The sequence below is a fragment of the Capricornis sumatraensis genome, chromosome 12 (genome assembly GCF_032405125.1).
Source record: "Capricornis sumatraensis isolate serow.1 chromosome 12, serow.2, whole genome shotgun sequence".
Taxonomy (NCBI): domain Eukaryota; kingdom Metazoa; phylum Chordata; class Mammalia; order Artiodactyla; family Bovidae; genus Capricornis; species Capricornis sumatraensis.
Genome location: NC_091080.1, coordinates 83,406,808 through 83,421,734, shown reverse-complemented (window position 1 = coordinate 83,421,734; position 14,927 = coordinate 83,406,808). Strand labels below are relative to the sequence as shown.

Here is a 14,927-nt window from a genome sequence, read left to right as displayed (position 1 = left end):
AGGCTTAGTTGCCCCACAGCATGTGGGATCTTCCCAGACCAAGGATTGTACACATGTCCTTTGCACTGTCTGGTGGATTCTTTATCACTGGACCACCAGGGAAACCCTCCAGCTATCTTCTGATGAGGGGCTGGAGAATCCATATCCATTGATATTAGAAGACTGATGTATAAACTAGGAAAATACTAAAAAGCAAAAAAAAACAAAAACAAAGAAACACTCCAAAACTGTATGTGTTCACGGTTGTTAACAATCCTCTTCTGCCAGCAACCTGCCAGAGTAAGACAAAATATGAGCACACAGGCCCTAGACTTCAGCAAAAGAAACTTACAAATACATATACAAAATTACAGAAAGCACATCTCAAAATACTAACATCTATCAGAAGGACTGAAAGTCTGAATAAGATGCATTTTCTCTTTACGTATCAGACAACAAGCTCCTTGAGTGTACCACAGTGCTGACACACAAGATTTTCACACAGATTCTTTAAGTTCTTACAAACTTCAATAGAAAGGAATGCTGATCACCAGCCTAGATGTAATTAAGGCACTAATTCCAGTATAGCAATGATTCCAAAGGGACCCTGAAGATCAGGTTCACCTGGAGACATCAAATCGTTCACATTCTCTATTCCCAGGCCTCCCCAGAGAGTCACACAAAAATGAAGAGTTTGGAGATGGAACCTGCCCTCTCCCCTACCGCAGGATTCTAATGAACACACACCTCACACGCATTTGTGGCTCACAAACCTGGAAACCATTCAGCTTACCCTTTTACGGCATTCTTCCCAAATTCACCAGTTTGAATACCTTGCTGAAATTTTTTTTCATGACAATTCCTTCCATTTCCCTGCTGCTACTGACTGCTGTCACTTCTGGTTACCATCTGACTCATTAAATACATAAATAATCCCTAAATAGCTTCTCAAGTCCATTCTATTAGAAACAATTAATTGACTAAATTAGATGTTGTCACTCCTCTGTTCAAAACTCAGAGTAAAACCAGAGTCCTGACAATGCAAAACAAGGTCCCAGGGGGCAGTCCCACCCCGCGCCACCACGCCGCCCCAGCACCGGGGCAGTTCCACCCCGTGCTGCCAGGGCAGTTCCACCACGCCGCCCCAGCACCGGGGCAGTTCCACGCTGCGCCAACTGAGGCAGTTCCACCACGCCGCCCCAGCACCGGGGCAGTTCCACCCCGCGCCACCACGCCGCCCCAGCACCGGGGCAGTTCCACCCCGCGCCACCACGCCGCCCCAGCACCGGGGCAGTTCCACCCCGCGCCACCACGCCGCCCCAGCACCGGGGCAGTTCCACCCCGCGCCACCACGCCGCCCCAGCACCGGGGCAGTTCCACCCCGCGCCACCACGCCGCCCCAGCACCGGGGCAGTTCCACCCCGCGCCACCACGCCGCCCCAGCACCGGGGCAGTTCCACCCCGCGCCACCACGCCGCCCCAGCACCGGGGCAGTTTCACCCCGCGACACCACGCCGCCCCAGCACTGGGGCAGTTCCGCGCCACCACGCCGCCCCAGCACCCATGTGCATGCATGCTATCACTTCAGTCGTCTCTGACTCTTTGCGACTGTAGGGACTGTAGCCGGCCAGGTTCCTCTGTCCATGGGATTCTCCAGGCAACAATACTGGAGTGGGTTGCCATGGCCTTCTCCAGGGGATCTTCCCGACCCAGGGATCAAATCGGTGTCTCTTTCATCTACATGCATTGGCAGGCGGGTTCTTTACCACTAGTGCCACCTGGAAGGTCAAATCCAGCTGCTCTCCCCCCTGTTCACTGGCCACCAGCCACTCTGGGCACACCAGGAAAACAGCAGCCGCAGGGCCTTTGCACTGGTTGCTCCCTCTGCCTGACAGGCTCTCTCCCCAGAAATCTACATGGATAGTTCTCTTACCTCTTGGAAATCTGCACAAACGTTAGCTCCCCAATAGGGCAGACCCTGAGCACCTAAACTCAAAACTGCAATTTACCCCCACACCTCCAACCTCTTACTCTGGCCTATTTCTTTCATTTTTCACTTTCAGTTATCATTCTCTAGCACCCAACACAATGTATCTCTTCATAATATCTCTTGTACTTATCTTTTTGCTGCTTCTCAGCCTGTGGGATCTTAGTTTCCAGACCAGAGATGGAACCCCTGCCCCCTGCAGTGGAAGCTCGGAGCCCTCACCACTGGACTGCCTGGGAATTCCCCATCATGTTCCTTATACAATACACAGCAATCTCTCTGAAAGGATACACGTTCTGCCAGAACATGCATCTTCATCTGTTTTGTTCACTAAAAACAGCATGAAACACAGAAGGTGCTTGTCAAGATCTGCTGAATGGATGAATGAATGAGATCATTTTAGAACCGCAATTTTGACAGAGAGACCGTAATAGCACAGTCCTTAGCAAAAACAACTCTAAAACGGGGGTCTGGATTCTAAAGTCAGTTGGAGGATATATTCTGATTTCAAGAAATTGTTGCTCCAAGAGTTGACATCTTCCAAAAAAACATACGTGGAAACCATTCAGGAAGGGCCAAGCTTATGGGAAATGTTAGAAGGAAAACAAGAAAATGAAAGATCACATTCTGTTGATCAGGAAATACGTCAAAGTGGGCACGATACACGACAAACAGTCACACGGCAGTCGCACAGACACACAAACACCTACAGGAAGAAACGCTGTGCACCACACAGTGAAACTGGCACATCACAGACAGCAATCGGCCGGGGGCCTCTCTGAATACACTGAATGAGTGAGTACAAGTGAAGCCACGATAAACCTAGACAGCAAATTAAAAAGCAAAGCCATCTCTTTGCCGACAAAGGTCCATCTAGTCAAAGCTGTAGTTCTTCCTGTAGTCATTTTCGGATGTAAGAGTTGGACCATAAAGAAGGCTGAGCACCTAAGAATTGCTGCTTTCAAATCGTGATGCTGGAGAAGACTCTCAAGAGTCCCTTGAACAGCAAGGAGACCAAACCCATCAATCCTAAAGGAACTCAACCCTGAATATTCATTGGAAGAACTGATGCCGAAGGTGAAGGTCAGCTGCGGCCACAAGATGCGAAGAGCCGACTCATGAGAAAAGACCCTGATGCTGGAAAAGACTGAAGGCTGAACAAGAAGGGCAGCAGAAGATGAGATGGTTAGGTAGCACCACCGATGCAACGGACATGAGTTTGAGCAAACTCTGCGACATGGCGGAAGATAGGGAAGGACGTGTGTGCTGCCGTCCAAGGGGTGGCAGAGTCGGACACAACTTAGTGACTGAACGAGAACCAACAAGTGAAAGAGAAGGAGGGCTTGCGTTCTTTTAATGCTGTTCAGAGACCAGACAAACATGCTGGCAACTCCTGATGCAGTACTCCTAGGGAACCTGGAATTTCGGTTTTCTTCTGAACTGGTTCACTAACTTCTTGTCAAGAGTATTTCAAAATTTGGGACAGAGAAAGATGCCCTGCGTTTAGTGCATTCTTTGTTAATTCACACTGGCTCTCAGCTTTTGGCTTGTTGCAAGTCCCCTGTGACAATACCTTATTTGGAAGTATGGGGTTGGCTAAAAAGTTTTTTAGGGTTTTTCTGTAACGTCTTATGGAAAACCCTGAACATACTTTTTGGCCAACCCCAAAGGACATCCAAGCAATCCTCATTTTAGTGATCCTTCATTTTTCTGTACCATCACAGCTGTTCAGAGTGAGTGGTGGGAAAATAAAAGGCAAATAGATGTAAGGTCTACAATTAAAAGCACAGGTAGAGATTACTTCTTTTAGACGGAATCCTGCCCAATTCTAATTTAGTATTGTGAGCAGCCTATGGTTTTCCCAATGGAATCATCGAGAGAAAGGCCATATTGGAAACATGTACAGACATTTCTGAAAAACAAAAACAACAAGAACTGTTCGCTACAGTTTAAAAACATTCGAAACATTCACCTGCAATGGGGACAGACAAGAAGGGATGTGCAAACTGAAAACTCAGTGAGTTTCCCTTAATTTGAGGTTATTCAGGATGACAGCTTTCTATCAATGCTGTGGACTCGTTAAATGCATTGTGTCCAAATTTGCAAATTATTACATAGTGCTAAAGCCAAATTAAACTAGAATACTGGAGGTCAATAAGCATGTTTCTGAGAATCTGTCATCTGTTGAAAATTAAATACACACTGATAAGAAGAAACAGAGTTCACAGGTTTGCCTAGAAACTGAATAGTTAGACTCATTCTCACTGAGACAGAAAAAAAGGTCTAGTTTTTAAAGGTTGGATCAGTCTTTCGCTGCCTAATTTCTTAGTTCACTATGCAAGATGACTTTAACATATTTTAAACAGTGATGCCAAAAGAAATGCTAATTAGAGCTCCCTACACTCATGGGTATATGCTGGTTCTATTTTACGAAGCCTCTGTGAAAATTATGGATGGTTCTCTTTCCCTTAAAGGCATGATTAGCCCAAATTGCACAGAAGCAAGAGAGAAGATTCAGAAATGAATATTTAGGAAAGAAAGCAGAGAACAAATTCATAGAAACAGAAAGCAGAACAGTGGTTATCAGAGGGTAGGGGGATAAAGATCCAGATTTGCCAGTTGAGAAAGTTCTGAAAAGGAGTTTTACAGCATTGTGAATATACTTAATGCTTCCTAGGTGACAATCTGCATGCAATGCAGAAGATGTGGGTTCGATCCCTGGGTCGGGAAGATCCCCTGGAGAAGGAAAGGCTACCCACTCCAGTATTCTTGATCATGTACGAGAATGCCATGGACAGAGAAGCCTGGTGGGATACAGTTCATGGGTGGTAAAGAGTCACATTTAGGACATGACTGAGTACACAACCTCACACGCTGACACACACACCAGATTATATACTTGAAAATGGGTAAAATGGACCATTTTATATGTTTTTAACCACAGTTTGAAAACAGAAAAGAAAGCAAGGAAGACTAAATCTCCAAGTTTGAGCCTGTGAAAACGAATCTTTCCTTCCTTAAGGATACTATAGGCCAGGCTGGTTTATTAATTGCACGGAACGCAAGCAGAAAGCAGAAATAAAAGGCTAAAGGCAGGCGACACACCGGCACTTGAATGTTCTCCGGCGTGTTTATTCATTACCAAGCAGAGGGAGCCATTTGTGTCTTTATGTTTGATTTTCATTCATTTTTCAAAGCAGTCATCTACTGACAGATTGCCTGATGGAAAAATTTCAAAGGCATTTATTATATCATTAACAGCTCCGTCTCAAGCCCAACGTGCATCCAAGCCTGTGAGACAAACCTGTGAAGAGCAGCGATAAAAAAAGCTTTGTTTTCTCAACTGAAACGCCCGGTGGCTCTTTCAGGGTATTAGGAACAAAGCAGAGCTTTCAGACTCAGTGGTTCCAGCTTTTACTTTTTTAAACACACAAGACATTAACTCTAACCAACACACTACGTTGACACACTACGTGTTAGTGCGCTGGCGTAACACACTTCGTCATGCCAACTCCCCAGCTACACTTTCTTGTCGGACGGCTCTAGTAAGACCAAACTGGAAATGCTACAAACAGTAAGATATACATCCTTGAAGGATCTTCTGAGCATGTGTTCAAGAAGGTAAACCTCTCCGATTTGTCAAATGACATTTGACACGTGTAATGTTGAATTTAGGGAACCTGATTTTGCCTTCCCAGGTACGACAGCAAGATAGGTAAGCCTAGCATTTTCCCTGGATCTCAGCTTGTAACCCTCCACCTAGAAGTCTGCAACAGTTCACGGATAAAGAAGCTGGCAGAGCGCCGATAAGACTGTTTACTCCAAAATGACCAGTCTAACCTGAATTTAATCAGCAAGCCAGTGAGGCAAGCAGGAGTTTTCACATTTAGAAACATGGTATGGTTACCCAAATACCACTAAGAACAGTACATGAGAGAGAGAGCAAGAGGAGCAAAGATCAATGGTTTTATTAATCAGATTGATAAGCTGAGTATAAAGGTGGATCTAATAATATTGTGAATATATATATCTATTTCTAGAAGTGCTGCCTCAGTACTTATGGGAAGACAGCTGTTGAAATATAGGAAATAATTTCTCCCAGAACATCAAATGCATAAACTCAACCTGCCTGGTGCAAAAAATCAAATGTACGTGTCCTCCCCAAATCCGTAAGTGAAAAGTGAAAGTGTCAGTTGCTCAGTTGTGTCTGACTCTGCGACTCCATGGACGTAGCCCACCAGGCTCCTCTGTCCACAGGATTTCCCAGGCAAGAATACTGGAATGGGTTGCCATTTCTCTAACCCAGGCGTCCCACATTGCAGGCAGATTCTTTAGTGTCTGAGCCACCGTGGAAGCCCACTCAAAAGCCATACATTGAAACCTAAGCCCCACTGTGATGGTATGGGGAGGTGGAGCCTTCATGAATGGGATTAGCGCCCTTTTACAGAAGGTCCCCTAACCCTAAATTTAATGTTCTCTTGTCCCTTCCTCTGTGTGAGGACAGAGGGAGAAGAAGGCAACCATCTATGAGCCAAGACTGGGTTCTCACCAGACACTAAATCTGCCAGCACCTTGATTTTGGATCTCTGGTACAGAGAGAACTCAATTTCTTTTGTTTATAAGCCACTCAGTTTATGATATCTGTTACAGTAGCAGCCCAAACTAAGACCCTTGGGGGCTATAACCAAAACAATTTTACATTTGAAAGAAGAAAGTTGGGAGGGAAACTTTACTCGTATTATCTGAAATACATCTGCTTCCTGCAGACAGGTGTCATGAGTATGGAAAGATTCATGAAGAGAGGTAAGGGACACCAAGATTTAGCAGGCAGCAGAAACAGGAGCTGGCCAAGAAAATTTAACGTTAGCAACATTAACAACACATCGCTCTCCACTTCCTAAAAACAGAAGCAGGAAAGCAAACCCTGGACCATTCCAATGACAAATACTGTGGACGCAGTTGAGTCCAAACTCAAGAGCAGCCAACCCTGAGGCTGATAACAGAGACGCACTCTGCCGGTTCAGCCAGAGGAACTGGACAGGGCTGCGGCTCAAAGAATGAGGGAAAGGAAAAAATATTATAGAAAAGGAGACTAAGCTTAAAGAGAATGAGTATTCCAAAGTAAAAGCATTCAACTGCATAACAGTTTGTCTTGGAAACCAATGAGCTGTCACCTCCAACAGGGTTTAAAGATATATGAGATCAGAGGGAAGATGGGGGCTTCAGGAAGAAGGTTACAACTATAAGACATCACATGGGGCAGGATATTCTCTATCTAGATAAGTTCAGGTACCATCAGATGCGAAGACACTGAGATCTAGTGAGAAAACAAAGTCACTTGAAGCAACGTGGTACAAGAAACTCAGAAGGCATGAAGCCGACCTGTTAATTAATGGTGACCTGCACGTGTGTGTGGGAATGTGCGCACATGCCCACAAACGATTTGCACAACCAAACTTACAAATGGCCTGGCGCTCTCTATCTTGAGTAAATATTTATCTCGTAGAAGACAGCTGGTTTCCTACTGTGCCGATTCGTCCCCTCAGCATCCAGAACTCAAGATCTTTCCACACTCTCTTCCACACATCATCCCCCCCAACCACTAAATAAAAAAATGTTACCGTTACTATGTAAAAGGACATGAGGCTTGCCACTTTGTGAGGGGGGGAAGAAAAGTTCCACTAAAGCTTAGTGGAGTCTAAGAAGGGACAGAATTGAAAACATACGACAGTAAAGAGACCTCTGGAAAAAAAAAAAGATCTAAAGATTAGTAGGATTAGTAATAAAAGGACTGAAGGAGGAGGAGGCCTACAGTTTGGGCTTTCCCATAAATTGGATCCAATTTTTGGCCCCGAGGGGAAAGAGGAGACTATCAAATGAATTATGTTTATGGAGAGAATAAATCCCTTCGATGTTTCCCAGCTGAAAGAATAAAGTACTGTGATTCATCACAGTCATTTTGGTCACCACCCCAAAGAGGTCACTAAATTCTAGTAGGATGAACCCCTCTAAGGCACTTCACCTGATACTAAGGGCTTTGGATGCTCACAAACATACTTCAGCTTTGCAGGATGAAAAAAGTTCTAGGGTTTGGCTGCACAACAATGTGAACGCACTGAAATTCAAAGGGGTCAATTTTGTGTTACATATACTTTACCACAATTCAAGACATTTTGAAAAGTGTATTAGTGTGAGAAAGACAGACAATACTAAATGTTGGTGAAGATGTGGAACGGACAGAACTCCTGGGAAACGAAGCAGGTACCACTCCTTTGGGAAACTGCTAGACAGTTTCTAAGTGGAACACAGGGAGAGACCCAACATTTTCATAAACATGCATCAGAAATCCGTATATACATTCAGCAAAAGACACTGCAATAGGCCCAAGTAAGAAACAAGCCATCATCAATAGAATAAATTGCGGTGTTCATTCCAGTAATCAGAATGAACACACTGCGGCCAGAGTGACACCAGGCACGAATGTCCCAAACATAAGGCCCAATGAAAGAATTCACACAAACGGACACGTGCTGTTGGCCCTCTGAATTCACCGGTTTCACTTCTGCCAGTTCAACCAACACTGGATATGGGGAGCTGACTGTCTTCCGCCACTTTATATAAGGGACGTGACCAGCCATGGATTTTAGTATCTGGAGGAGGGGATCCTGAAACCAATCCCCTGTGGATAACAAAGGATGACTGTAATGGATGCCACCGATTACAAAGCCCCTTGCCATACTAATCGACGGTGTTACAAATCAGGATAGTGGCTACCCAGGGGAGAAGCAATGATCCGGAGAGACTTGGGGTGGGCTTGAACATCTATTGTCTGGTGTGGGTGAAGGACGCTCGACTTGTCTACCTTGTGATCTGGGCATGCTTCTGTATGAAATGCATTTAAAAGTTTTTACTATTATCACTTGCTAGAGCTCATTTATTTTTATGATTGACCTAATTCTATGCTCCTAAAATCTGACAAACATCTAAATCCTGGGTTCTTACTCCTCCAGCTGGGTTTCTGCCACATTAACGTTCAATGGTTCTGAATAGCAACCCACCACAAGGGCCCCACACACTGCCTGCTCGAGGAATGTCGTCTGGACAGCCCCAAGAATGCCGGTTCTGTCCTGTCCACAGCTTCTCCCTGCTGCCTTCTGTGGGTTTCTGCCAGGATCCCTCCCAGGCCTGGAAAGAAAAAGTCACCAGCCAGGGAAGTCCTGTTCACCCTGGGCTGTATTATGGAAACTTGATTTCCCAGAAGAGGAGCTCTGAAGTGTGGATAAAAGGGTGCAAGGACCACTCCCCAGTGCTGACCTTCTACCAAGGCATGTGTTCCTTGGCGAGCAAAAATAATACAAATCATATGCGTCAAGGATTTCTAGGACAAACAGAAAAACACAGGACTGGCAGAGCTGCTGTAATGTGCTAAAGGAAACCCTGTAACATCATGAGGTTTCAAGAGAGTGTCGTTTATTATTCCATAATAATAATGGCCATGCCATAGCCAGCAATTCTTTTTTTCATTTTCACAAATGTTCCTTCTAAGTTATTTGCCAACCAGGCTGGGAAAGCTTCATTGGCTCTCAATGGTTCACAACAGTGTCCAGAATTGCTTTACCAGTATCCATTTCACTTTCTCTACCCAGTTTGGCTAAGAAACTCCAATTACATGTTAACGTCTCAACAAACAGAACCCCAGGAGGCCCTGCATGATCAGTAGGAAGGCAGCCAAGAGTCACGAAAACCAGCAGGTGGGAGAGTCTGCCTTGGATGGTGACAGAAACACAGACCCTGACGACCCTCAGAATGGGGTCCAGCCCACTGTGACCTGATGCTTCCAAGGGTCTTACTGGCCCAAAACCTTGAAAAAGGAAAGCAGTGAGGGAAGAGAATGGTTGTGAAAGAACAGGTCATGGAAGATGCTCAAAATACACAGCAGGTTTGGTCAACATGCTTTGACCACAAAAAATAGACCAGTGAGGTCTTCATATTTTTTCTGATGGTAGTAAACTATTTTCTTTTGAAGGCATTAGAAAAAGAGCTCTCTAAAAGTAACATATCAAAAGTAGACTCTTTCCAGAAAATGTCAAATCACTGTTACATCAAACTATTCAGACTCCACAGATGAATCATGAATTTCAGCTTGGTAACAATTTGCAGACAGTTATAAATTAAATGTGAAAACTCTGAACACCCAGGTTATCCACTACAAAATAAATCTTACATAAGGAGCAGTAAGAACTGTGCTTTCCTTGTCTGTGCCGCCAAAATACACAGGCTGGTTCAAATGTAACAAGATTTCCTCCTGAAAATGGGATTTCCTTCAAGAAAGGCTAGGCAATAAAGTCTGAAAGCAACTTGACCCTTTATTCTTTCCAAGCCACAAATTATAACAAAGAAAACTACGAGTCACCTGCAACTGAGAAAACATCTTTGCAACCAAGACTATATCAAAATTCAAATTTATAGATGAAATAAAGCTTCCTGTAACCCTTAGATCACAGACCTCAAGAGCAAACTTTCCCAGTACACTGAACATATTAATCACGTGCTATAACTCTGACTTATATGAAATTCTTTAGACACAGTTCATCTGTGATGCAGCTCAGAAGGTATATTAGTTATAAATACAAAGGTGACTAAATTCTATTCTGATTCTTGAATATTTAATTGTTTTGGAAATTAAGCAAAAATAAACAAAGGGGACCTAACCAAACTTATAAGCTTTTGCACAGCAAAGGAAATCATAAACAAAAGGACAACCTGCATATTGGGAGAAAATATTTGCAAACGATGTGACCAATAATGGCTTAATTTCCAAAATATACAGACAGTTGATACAACTCAATATCAAAAAAGACAAACCAATCAAAAAAACGGGCAGAAGACTCAAATACACATTTCTCCAAAAAAGAAACACAGATGGCCAACAGGGACATGAAAAGATGCTCCACGTCGCCAATTACTAGAGAAATGCAAATCAAACTACAATGAGGTACCACCTGACACGGGTCAAATGACCATCGTTTAGAAGTCTACAAATAATAAATGCTGGAGAGGATGTCGAGAAAAGGTAACCCTTCTCTACTGTTGGTGGCAATGTAAATTGGTACAGACACTACAGAGAACATTCTGGAGGTTCCTTAAAAGACTAAAAACAGTTATCATATGATCCAGCAGTCCTGCTCCGGGATAGATGCCTGGAAAAGACGAAAACTCTAATTCAAAAAGACACATGCACTCCAATGTTCCTAACAGCATCACTTAACAATAGCCAAGACATGGAAGCTATCTAAATGTTTACCAACGATGAATGGATAAAGATGTGCTACAGATACACAATCTAGTGTTATTCAGCCATAAAAAGAATGAAATATTGCCATTTGCAGCAATATGGATGGACCTAGATTTAACATACTAAATGAAGTCAGACAAATATTATATATCACTCATATATGGAATCTAAAAAATAATACAAATCACTTATTTACAAAGCAGAAACAGACTCACAGACATAGAAAACAAACAGTTATCAAAGGGGAAAAGGGACAGGGAAGGATAAATTAGGGATAGGAGATTAATAGGTAACACACAGCTATATGTAAAATAGATTAAAAAGGATTTATTCTACAGCACAGGGAACTATATTCAATATCTTTTAATAGCCTACAAAGAAAAGAGTCTGAAGCTGTATACCTGAAATGAACACAATATTATAAGCCAACTACAGTCAACTAAAAAAAAAAATATATATATATATATAGAGAGAGAGAGAGTACTGCGCTATAGGTACAAAATATCAACCAGCCTACTTTCTTGGCTTATGTGAATTAAATATAATAATGAATTCAGAACAATGAATAAAATATAGACAATACCAAAAAAAGAAAAAGAAAAATTAATGCTATGAATTTGCAAAAAAGAAAAAAAAAACAGAAAAAGGGATGAGAACAGTGACTGCATGTTTTCAAAGGTCATTGTTGGAGGAGTTCTGACTAAATGACTGCTTTAGGACAATTCTGTTTACAATTCAAATTCCAACAAATACTGAAGTTTATCTAAGGGTCTAAGGTGTCACTGGGACACCAAGGGAGCAAGTTGAATCTGCTCATTCTTATCTGACTTAAGAACCCACCTGAACAGCCCATTAGGCACTGACTGTGCCATCAGCTGCTGGGATAAATTAGGGATATGAATCCCAGTTCTCCCTTCCATTCATCCTCATCTTCTAAAGATGATCCTAAAAATTCAGCCTCACAAAACTTAGGATGAGTACAGGTGGCCAGTAAGTTGAGCAAAACTATAAGTAGACAAGCAAAAACAAGCCGGCAAGAGGGGCACCTCCAGATCATTCGGAGGGCAGAGGGTTGGGTGCAGAGACAGAGGGCGGGCGGCCAATCGGAGAGCCTTTTCGGGGAATTTGGAACTGCAGCTGAGAACATGACCTTGCCTCTCTCCTGGGGGCAGGGCTGTGACTGGGCTCATGTCCCAGGGTGGGCATCTTCCACCTTCCACGAGGCCTGGCGAAGCCAGGAATGCAGGTCAGCAGTTAGAAGAAAGAAGGCAGGCCCACGAGGGAGAGAGAGACGGTGTCTGAGCCCCAGACCAGGTTCAGGTAACATCAGAGTCCTCAACTGCACTCCCAACCTGGTGTCTGAGATGCCCTTGGAGCCTGAGAATCTATTTCCATTTTCTACTTAAGTTCTCTGTTTACAGGAACTCAGAAATGATGATTTCTGCCCTCTGAACAATCTGGAGATCCCTTGCTGCCTGGATTTTGTCTGATTATAGTTTTGCCCAATTTGCTGGTTACCCGTATCCAGCCTAAGTTTTGCAGTTCAGTAATTCTCTTTTGTTGATGTAATTCAGAAATACATTTTTAGTCTTTTTTCCCAACTGACTTCAAGAAAAGAATGTCTTTTTCAGTGAATATAGGTATCCAGATTTCAAAAATAAAGGTGAGGCTTGTATCTGTTATTAAAAATATTCTACCATATTTTTGCCCTGGAGGGTCCTATGACAAGTGAAATAAGACAGGCAGAGAAAGACAAATATGGCACAGTATCACTTATACACGGAATCTTAAAAAAAAGAAAAAAAAAAAACGTGAAAGTCACAGAAAGAGAATGGTGGCTGCCAAGGGCTGGCATGGGATGGGGAAACAGAAGTTGGTAAAGACTTTCAGTGATAAGATGAATAAGCTCTGAGGATCTAGTGGATGACGTGGTGACTATAGTTGACAACACTGTATGGTAAAACACTGAAGTCTGCTAAGAGAGTAGAATTTAAACGTTCCTCAGTTCAGTCGCTCACTCGTGTCCGACCCTTTGTGGCCCCATGGACTGCAGCACGCCAGGCCTCCCTGTCCAACACCAACTCCCGGAGCTTGCTCCAACTCATGTCCACTGAGTTGATGATGCCATCCAACCATCTCACCCTCTGTCATCCCCTTCTCTTCCTGCCTTCAATCTTTCCCTGCACTGGGGTCTTTTCAGATTAGTCAGTTCTTTGCATCAGGTGGCCAAAGTACTGGAGTTTCAGCTTCAGCATCAGTCCTTCCAATGAATATTCAGGACTGATTCCCTTTAGGATGGACTGGTTGGATTTCCTTGCTGTCCAAGGGACTCTCCAGAGTCTTCTCCAACACCACAGTTCAAAAGCATCAATTCTTCAGTGCTCAGCTGTCCTTATAGTCCAGTTCTCACATCCATACACGTCTGCTGGAAAAACAATAGCTTTGACTAGACAGACCTTTGTTGGCAAAGGAATGTCTCTGCTTTTTAATATGCTGTCTAGGTTGGTCATAACTTTTCTTCCAAGGATGAAATGTTCCTGCTGCTGCTGCCAAGTCGCTTCAGTCATGTCCGACTCTGTGCGACCCCATAGACGGCAGCCCATCAGGCTCCCCGGTCCTTGGGATTCTCCAGGCAAGAACACTGGAGTGGGGGTGCCATTTCCTTCTCCAATGCATGAAAGTGAAAAGTGAAAGTGAAGTTGCTCAGTCGTGTCCGACTCTTAGCAACCCCATGGACTGCAGCCTACCAGGCTCCTTTGCCCATGGGATCCTCCAGGCAAGAGTGCTGGAGTGGGTGCCATTGCCTTCTCCGAAATGTTCCTACTCACACACAAAAATAAGAAAGTCACTCAGTTGTGTCTGACTCTTTGCAAACCCATGGACTATACGGTCCGTGGAATTCTCCAGGTCAGAATACTGGAATGGGTAGCCTTTCCCTTCTCCAGGGGATATTCCCAACCCAGGGAACCAACCTAGGTCTCCAGCATTGCAGGCAGATTCTTTACCAGCTGAGCCGCAAGGGAAGCCCAAGGGAAACGGGAGACAATGGGTGTACTAATTTACTAGATAGGGAGAATCCTTTCACATACACATAAATCCCACAATAGACACTTTTTAAATCTTACAAATTTATTTCAATTAAACCCTGATAAAGCTGAATTTTAAAAATATTCTAGAATAGTCGATGATAACAAGTTGCTTAAGAAATAAAACTAATTTGATCCTACCTAGTTATATGTGAGTTGCAAATTTTTTAAACATGCTCTACTGCAGGTTTATATATAAGTTTATGGTAGGAAAATAGAGAAATAATGAAGACTGTAAGCTTATTCTTGGTTTACCATAATGGGTTGCAGTTTTCTCTTCCTAGTATATGGGGCTTCCCTGGTGGGAGACCAGGGTTTGATCCCTAGGTTGGGCAGATTGCTTGGAGAAGGGAATGGCAACCCACTCCAGTATTCTGGCCTGGAAAATTACATGGACAGAGGAGCTTGGTGGGCTACAGTCCATGGGATCGCAAAGAGCGACAAACACTTCCTAGTATTTACTGTTTAAAAACTAAACTCCAAAGGGTGTACTATAAATACGTCTGAAAACATATGTATCTTACGTATTACACAGATGCACAAATTAAACAACCACACACACACACACACACACACACAC

The 14,927-nt window shown here is 43.5% G+C and overlaps 1 protein-coding gene across 1 annotated transcript in view; it reads right to left on the bottom strand.

The window, feature by feature from the left end:
- The window catches only part of FARP1 (FERM, ARH/RhoGEF and pleckstrin domain protein 1), a 236,270-nt gene that overhangs the window by 120,725 nt on the left and 100,618 nt on the right, over window positions 1–14,927 (bottom strand). The window lies entirely within an intron of this gene.